General features: G+C 43.6%; 1 pseudogene; it reads left to right on the top strand.

Moving 5' to 3' along the window:
* Window positions 1-2463, top strand: part of LOC108517738 (26S proteasome non-ATPase regulatory subunit 7 pseudogene) — an 11225-nt pseudogene extending 8762 nt beyond the window's left edge.
* Window positions 2464-8555: the final 6092 nt, after the last annotated feature.

The following is an 8555-nucleotide window of genomic DNA, read 5'->3' as shown; positions in this document are numbered from 1 at the left end:
GGGTTTCACCGTATTAGCCAGGATGGTCTCGATCTCCTGACCTCGTGATCCGCCCGTCTCGGCCTCCCAAAGTGCTGGGATTACAGGCTTGAGCCACCGCGCCCGGCCTATTTTTTTAATAAAATAAATAAATAAATACAGTATAAAGATTGCAGAAACTAAGAATGACGAGACATATTTCCTTTTCTTCACTACTGAGAAAAGAGTCACTGCCTCTAGCACAGTGACTTTGGATTCCTTCTTTATGCTAGAGCTAAGCAATATTCACCATTTCATTCCTCCTTCTGCTGCTTATTCTATCTTAGCCTCTTGGGGTAATTCATGCTATAGGATATTAACAGAGATAAACTGGCTACTCTTTCTCCCTTCCCTTCAGTGATATACATATTGCCATAATGCCCTAGCCAGTATCCATAAAAACTAGCAACCTAGGATACTTCCTAGCCTTGCATATACAACAATCTTTTCTACCAACTTGTTTTAGGAGTAGGCTGTAAAATTCCAACTTTAGAGTGCAAACATTTCTAGGAAGCCACTGGGAAAAGTCGTAGCTTAACTAGCAGTATAAAAATGCTAGAAAAGACATCATTCTGAAGTTTGGATATCTGGTTCTGTCACTTATTAGCTTTGTGACCTGGGTAAACTAAGTTACATAATCTTCCTGAGTTTCAGTTTATTTATTTTCCTTATGGGATGATTGGGGAGATTGAATTAACATAGGTGAGATATATAGAAATATGTACCCAGTGCCTGATACAGGAGACTTCAATATGAGGGCTTCTTTTCTTTTCGAACTGTTTTGCCAGCACTTTGGAAAGGAACAGATGCCACTAGGAGGCAGCAATAGCACACAAAGAACTAATTATCATGTGCACGTGCATGCCCAGACACACACACACACACACATGCATACACATGAGCACATATACAAAGCACACACATTCAAACCACATACACAAATCCACATGCATACCACATATACCACACATATACTCACACACTCACACAAAAGGGACAAATATGTTCACACACTCACACAAAAGGAACAAATACGCTCACACACTTGCACAGCAATCACATACACACTCTCGCCCACACACAGGCATACTGGCACACACATGCAGACAGCTCAAGCCATTCTCTTTCCTTTTCTTTCTTTCTTTTATCTTGTTAATCTTTTATTGAGAGATTAAAGCAGGGAATGATCCTCAGGCTAGTAGATAGAAAATATCACTGAGGAATAGTACTTACTATTAAGTTTGGGGCACAGGAAAGAGATCCTATATATTGAAAGATTGGTCCATGTATTAGAAACTAGAGAATTATGTTATAAACTTCTTGCAGAAATATAGCATAAGAGATAAGTGAAAACATTGATTCCTTTGCATTTAGAACGCCGTCCTGCCATAAACCAGGAGATAAAAGATGGTCATTGGGAAGAACCTTCAGTGACCTATTTGTCTTGGAAGAAGACCTCCTTAGCCATATGCATTTATAGAGTTTATAGTTATATAGTTATATGCATTTGTAGAGTTATAGTTACATAGTTTATAGAGTTCATTTGGTCTATGATTGCTGGGTGAGTAATATTACTTTGGAAAGATTCAGTCCAACTGTGCAAAAATAAGAGGATGGGCCGGTCGCGGTGGCTCACGCCGGTAATCTCAGCACTTTGGGAGGTCGAGGCAGGCGGATCATGAGGTCAGGAGATCTAGACCATCCTGGCTAACACTGTGAAACCCGGTCTCTACTAAATATACAAAAAAATTAGCCGGGCATGGTGGCCGGCGCCTGTAGTCCCAGCTACCCGGGAGGCTGAGACAGGAGAATGGCCTGAACCCGGGAGGCGGAGCTTGCAGTGAGCCGAGATTGCGCCACTGCATTCCAGCCTGGGTGACAGAGAGAGACTCCATCTTAAAAAAAAAAAAAAAGGAGGATGATAACCAGCTCCTTCTGGTTGTAGTTCTTCATTAGGCTACCTGTGGCGGCTAGTACTTCCTGTACCATCTCCAGCAGGAGGAGATCACTGCTACTGTAGCTAGGGAGGGTACAGCAGAACTGTGATGACAGGTAACCTGGTGATCAGAGCATTTAAGAAGAAAAACACTTGAAAAAGGGAATCTACTTATGGCACAAAATGGACCACATAATCACTAAATAGAGGGGCTGCGACTGGGCAGTTTCTACCAATGGAATCCTCAAATCCAAATTGCCTCTTCCAATTACAAAAATAGCAGATTTTTATTTCTGTGAATACACCATTAAATGAGAGGAATCAGGACTATCATCTAAGCTCTAAAGTTTACTCTGATTATTTTCCAGGGATCCAAACCTATCCAGCAGCCTAAAATGCCTTCCAGCGAACAAAATGGCACAAAACACAACCTTCAACAAACTTGCCATATCCCAGGAGCTTCTTTGTGGAATAGGCTGGGGAAGGGAGGAGTGTTGGAAAGGCGCTAAGGGTTTAAAACAGAAGCGCTGAGGTGTCAAAGTTAGGCATGCTGAATATCTGATGCTACCAAAATGCAGACCTAATTATTGTTTATAGGAGTAGTGTATGTGTAATTAATAAGTGTATGCATTTTCTAGCTCTGTCTGTTGAAGAGGACCTAGAAGCAGTGATGCCTCAGTATCAATGAGCACACCCAGACACAATGCACACCTTGATTTCTAAACACCATTATCTTCAGTTCATTGGGGAAATGGCTGAGGTTTACAAATTATGACAAGCTTGGAGTAATTGTGTTTTAACCAAAAGCATGGTGGTGCGCGCCTGTTGTCCCAGCTACTCGGGAGGCTGAGGCGGGAGAATTGCTTAAACCCAGGAGGCAGAGGCTGCAGTGAGCCAAGATTGCGCCATTGCACTCCAGCCTGGCTATAGAGTGAGACTGTGTTTCAAAAAACAAAAAAGAAGTGCTCAAAGATGGGGGTGGAGCAAGATGGCCAAATAGAGACCTCCAGTGATCATCCCCGTCATAGGAACACCAAATAGAACAACCATCCATGCAAAAAAAGCACCATCATAACCAAAAATCCCTGTACCCAGCTTTAAAATTATATCAAGGAAAGAGGCATTGAAGAGGCTGGGAAAGACAATCTTGAGTTGTAGACACCAACCACCCTTTGCTCATCCCCAGCAGTGGACATGTGGTGCAGAGGGAGAATCTGTGTGCTTGGGGGAGGGAGTGTGAAGTGTCTGTGGGACTTTGCATTGGAATTCAGTGCTGTCTTTCACAGCAGAAAGCCACACAGGGCAGAATTCACCTGGTAACCACAAGGGAGCACGTAGACCAACCCTAGCCGGGAAAGAATCATCCATCCCAGCAGCCAGACAGAACTTGAGTTCCAACTAGCACCATGACCACGGGGTAAAGTGCTCTGGGGTCCTAAATAAACTTGAAAGGTGGTCTAGGCCACAAGGACTGAAATTCCTAGGCAAGTCTTAGTGCTGTGCTGGGCTTGGAGCCACTGGTCTTTGGGTACACACAACCTATCAGCACATTTCCAGCTGTGGTGGTCACAGGGAGAGACTCCTACCTGAGGAAAGGAGAGAAAAGAGTAAAGGTGCTTTGTCTTGCACTTTGGGTACCAAGTCGGCCAAAGTGGGATAGAGCACAAAGCAGGATCCTGGGGTCCCTGATTCCAGGCATTGGCCTGGGTGGCATTTCTGGACTTGCCCTAAGCCAGAGGGGAGCACACTGCCCTGAAGGAAGAGACTCAAGCCTGGCAGCTTTTACCACAAGCTGACTGAAGAGCTCTTGGGCCTTGAGTGAACATCATTGGTAGCCAGGCAGTAATCACTCACTGCAGGCCTGGGATGGTGGTGACCAGGGGGAGAGACTCCTTCTCCTTGAGGAAAGGAGATGGAAGAGTAGGAAGGACTTTGTCTTGCAGTTTCGGTGCCAGCTCAGGCGCAGTAGAAAGAGCATCAGGTCGGCTGGGCGCGGTGGCTCAAGCCTGTAATCCCAGCACTTTGGGAGGCCGAGACGGGCGGATCACGAGGTCAGGAGATCGAGACCATCCTGGCTAATATGGTGAAACCCCGTATCTACTAAAAAATACAAAAAAATAGCCAGGCAAGGTGGCGGGCTCCTGTAGTCCCAGCTACTCGGGAGGCTGAGGCAGGAGAATGGCGTGAACCCGGGAGGCGGAGCTTGCAGTGAGCTGAGATCCGGCCACTGCACTCCAGCCTGGGCGACAGAGCCAGACTCCGTCTCAAAAAAAAAAAAAAAAAAGAGCATCAGGTCGATTCCTAAAGTTCCCAACTCCAGGCCTTGCCCAGACAGCATTTCTGGACCTGCCCTGAGCTTAGGGAGAGCTCACTGCCCTGAAGGGAGGGACACAAGCCTGGCTGGATTCACCACCTGTTGGCTAAAGAGCCCTAGGCCTTGAGTGAACAACAGATGGAAGACAGGCAAGACCCAGTGCTGTGCTGGCGTTAGGTCTGACCTAGTACAGTCCCAGTTGTTGAGGCCACAAGGCTGCTTGTGTCACCCAGCTCCAAGCAGTTCAGCATGGAAAGACAGACTCTGTCTGGGGGAAAGTAAGAGAAGAGAGCAAGAGTCTCTGCCTGGTAATCCAGGGAATTCTCTTGGATCTTACTTGAGACCACCAAAGTGATACCTTAAGAGGTCCACAAGAGTCATCATTACTGGGCTTGGGGTTCTCCTAGTGCACATATGGTTGCAGTGACCAAAGACTTAGATCACAACAGTCAATTCCCTTTGAATACTTGGAAAGCCTTCCCAACAAACAAGCCCAGACTGCAAAGACTACAATAAATACCTAACTCTTTAATGCCTAGACAGCAATTAACATCCATAAGCATGAAAACCATGCTGGAAAACATGACCTCACCAAATGAACTAAGTAAGGCAACAGTGGCCTATTCTAGAGAGAGAGATGTGACCTTTCATACAGATAATTCGAAATAGCTGTTTTAAGCTTCCTCAAAAGTCAGGATAATACAAAGAAGAAATACAAAAGGATAATACAAAATTCAGAAAAGTGAGAAGAAGGAATTCAGAGTCCTGGGCCAGGCACAGTGGCTCACACCTGTAATCTCAGCACTTTGGGAGGCAGAGGCAGGCGGATCACCTGAGGTCAGGAGTTCAAGACTAGCCTGACCAACATGGAGAAACCTCATCTCTACTAAAAACACAAAATTTACCAGGCATAGTGGTGTATGCCTGTAATCCCAGCTACTCGGGAGGCTGAAGCAGGAGAATTGCTTGAACCCGTGAGGCGGAGGTTACAGTGAGCCAAGATCACGCCATTGCACTCTAGCCTGGGCAGCAAGAGCGAAACTCTGTCTCAAAAAAAAAAATTTTTTTTTAATAAAATTAAAAGGTACCCAAAGGATATGGAGACATATGAAAAAGACACATGTGGCTCCTACTGATCAATTCTGTGACAATTCAAGCATTAAAATAATTATATTAGTGAACCATAACTCACTGAATAAGAATCCATGTGTTCACACTAATATTAACTAACTAATTAATTTGGGGAAATGAGAAAGTACTTCCTTACAGCAGAATGAGAAATAATAAATGTAGAAGGAATGATAAATTTAAAAATTACTCATTGGCAACCATCACAAAAACAAGTGATTTAGGTAAAAATCTAAAATTACTTGATGAAAATTTGATGAAAAACAGTATATTCACATAGTTGTGAAGTATCTCCCCATGAAATACTGATTAATTAATTACAAAGGACAATATAGTAAGATTACAATGTAGAAATCTGGCAGACATCAGATTTCTAACCAAGTAATCGTAGTTAACACTACCAATAGTAATGGCATAAATTGATATCATGTACTTCCTGATATGATGCACTAAGAAGATTACAATCTCACTTCTCTTGTAATCCCGGCCACAATACAACTGAAATCTCATCATAAGGTAACATCAGACAAACCCAAATGATTGTCCTCTACTCTTTAAAAAATTAAGATTGTAAGGGGACACAGTGTCTCAACCCTGTAATCCCAGCACTTTGAGAGGCCGAGGTGGGCGAATTGCTTGAGGTCAGGGGTTCAAGCCTGGGGAACATGGTGAAACCTTGCCTCAAAAAAAAAAAGTTAAACAGGCATGGTCGTGGGCACCTTAATCTCAGCTACTTGGAAAGCTGAGGCAGGAGAAGTTGCAGTGAAGTAGGATCGTGCCACTGTACTCCAGCCTGGACAATAGAGCAAGACTCCATCTCAAAAAAAAAAAAAAAAAATATATATATATATATACACACATATATACATATAAAGATTGTAAGAAAGGAGGAAGAAAAATGGAGGAACTCTTCTAGATCTAAGAAAACTAAAAAGCAGGGCCATCTCATCTACAGTGGAGGATTAGATGCCACTTGAGAAACAATTTCTAATATACTGGATGCTGCTAGGCACCAAATGACCAGGCAGTTACAGCTGCCCATCACCAGCCATATTCTATCATACCCACCAAGTCATAAGGTCAAATGTGCCTAGCAACAACCCATGATAAGATGGTAATGGATATGCCCTGAAGCTATATGATCAGAGGGTCAAAACTCCACATCATCCATCACTGTTGTACTAATGACATTCCTAAGTGCACATCTATAGCCATATGACCCCATATGATCCCGTAGGACCAGCTTAGAGTGAAGGAAAAAGCCTGAGCTTGGTTCATGGATATGAAGGTCTGTACGTGTGTACAGGTAAACAAAAGGATGATAGCTACAATACAGCTTATTCAAAGAGCATCTTGAAAAACAGTGGTGAGAAAAAATCCTCCCCATGGGAAGAATTTTGGATGGTCATCTTCCTTGTGCAGAGAAAGAAGTGGCTTACGATTAGAATATATATGAACTCATAGGCAGTGGAGTGACAGAGTCTGAGAGGTGAGAAGAAAGATGGGCAGATCAGGTACCAAGAGGACTGGAGTAGAGGCATGTGAATGAATAAATAGGGTGGGCACAAAGTACGAAGATCTTTGATGCACATGTTAACTCCCACTAGCAAGGTACTACATAACCAGATAGAGAAAAAGACTCAGCCAGTTGACAGCATCTGGCCTCTATCACTGGCCCCCCCAGTGCTGGCATAATGGCCACATGACTGAAATGGCTATGGTAACAAGGATGGAGATAATTCATAGGCCCAACAGCATGGTCTCCTACTTACATAGATTGATCTGGATACTGCCTTGGTTGAATGTCCAACCTGGCAAGCAACAGAGACCAGAGGCCAATGTTGAGCCTCCAAGATGACACCATCTCTCAAGCAGACCCACTGGCCCGTAAGGTATCAAGTTGACTGCATTGGACCTACCTCTACTGAAGGAGTACAGATTCATTATGCTAGGAATCAACACTTATTTGGATATGCATTTGTTTTTCCTGCATCACCATCCAAGGACTTATGGAGTTCGAATCCACTGATACAGGATCCCAAATAACATTGCACCAGACCAGGTAACCCATTTTAGAGTAAAGGAGGTATGACAATAGGTCCCTGACCACAGGACCAACTGATCACATTACCTACCAAACCATCCAGAAGCTGCCAGCTGATAGAACCTTGAAATGGCCTGTTGAAAGCATAATCAAAGCACCAGCTTGAGATATGATCCTCTATGATGAAGTATATACTTTAAATCAAACATCTTCATTGTCTCCCCAATAGGAACAATACATGGGTCTAGGAATCAAGGATTTGAAGCAGCAGTGGCCAAGTTATTCTTTCTCCCCTTGACTCACTTGGGAACATTTACGCTTTATTCCACATCTGAACTCTGTAAGTTTAAAAGCCCTTGTTTCCAAAAGGGAAACACTTCCACTAGGGGCACAACAAGTCCCATTGAACTATAAACTACAGATGGTGCCTGGCTACTTTGGGCTCCTTTTGCCGAGGAACCAGCAAGCAAAGATCTCACCATCTTGGAAAGGGTCATTGGCCCTGATCATCAGGAGCAAATAGGGCTGCTGCCTCCTTAGTACTCCTTCATACAATTTTGATTATAAAAATCATAGAAACATCAGAAAGGCATAGAGGCCTTTCAGACCCCTCAAGGATGAAGGTCTTTGTCACACCACCAGAAAAGCCAGTGAGACCAACAGAAGAGCCAGCCAAGGGTGAGGAGAATATGAAATGGATGGTGGTAGAGGAAGAAAATGAGTATCAGTTGCAGTTCAAAGGCCAACTGCAGCATCAGGTGTTGTAGTTTATCTCACTAACCTTACTCTACTGAGTTTCACCCAAGAAAAGAGATCTATCAGAATCCTGGAGGAGCTATTCTCAGAAAGCAGTGGATCAAGCAAAAAAAAAAAGAAAAGAAAAGAAAAGAACAAAAAGAGTGTATTGTCATGAGTACTATAGTGTGCCATTGAATTTTCCTTTAAGGACTGAAGGGCAATGAATTGAGAGAAGTCACAGGTAAACAGTGAGGAATTGAGGTTCTCTTCCAATAGTCCAAAGGGAATTGAATCATGCCAACAACCTCTGAGTAAGCTTAGAAGCAAATCCTCCTCCACTTGAGCCTTCAGATAAGACTGCAGCCCTGACACTTCTG

This window comes from Rhinopithecus bieti, unplaced genomic scaffold, assembly GCF_001698545.2.
Source record: "Rhinopithecus bieti isolate Rb0 unplaced genomic scaffold, ASM169854v2 scaffold_39870, whole genome shotgun sequence".
NCBI lineage: Eukaryota > Metazoa > Chordata > Mammalia > Primates > Cercopithecidae > Rhinopithecus > Rhinopithecus bieti.
The sequence above is the reverse complement of the archived record's forward strand: the minus strand, read 5'-3'. Positions and strand labels throughout refer to the sequence as shown.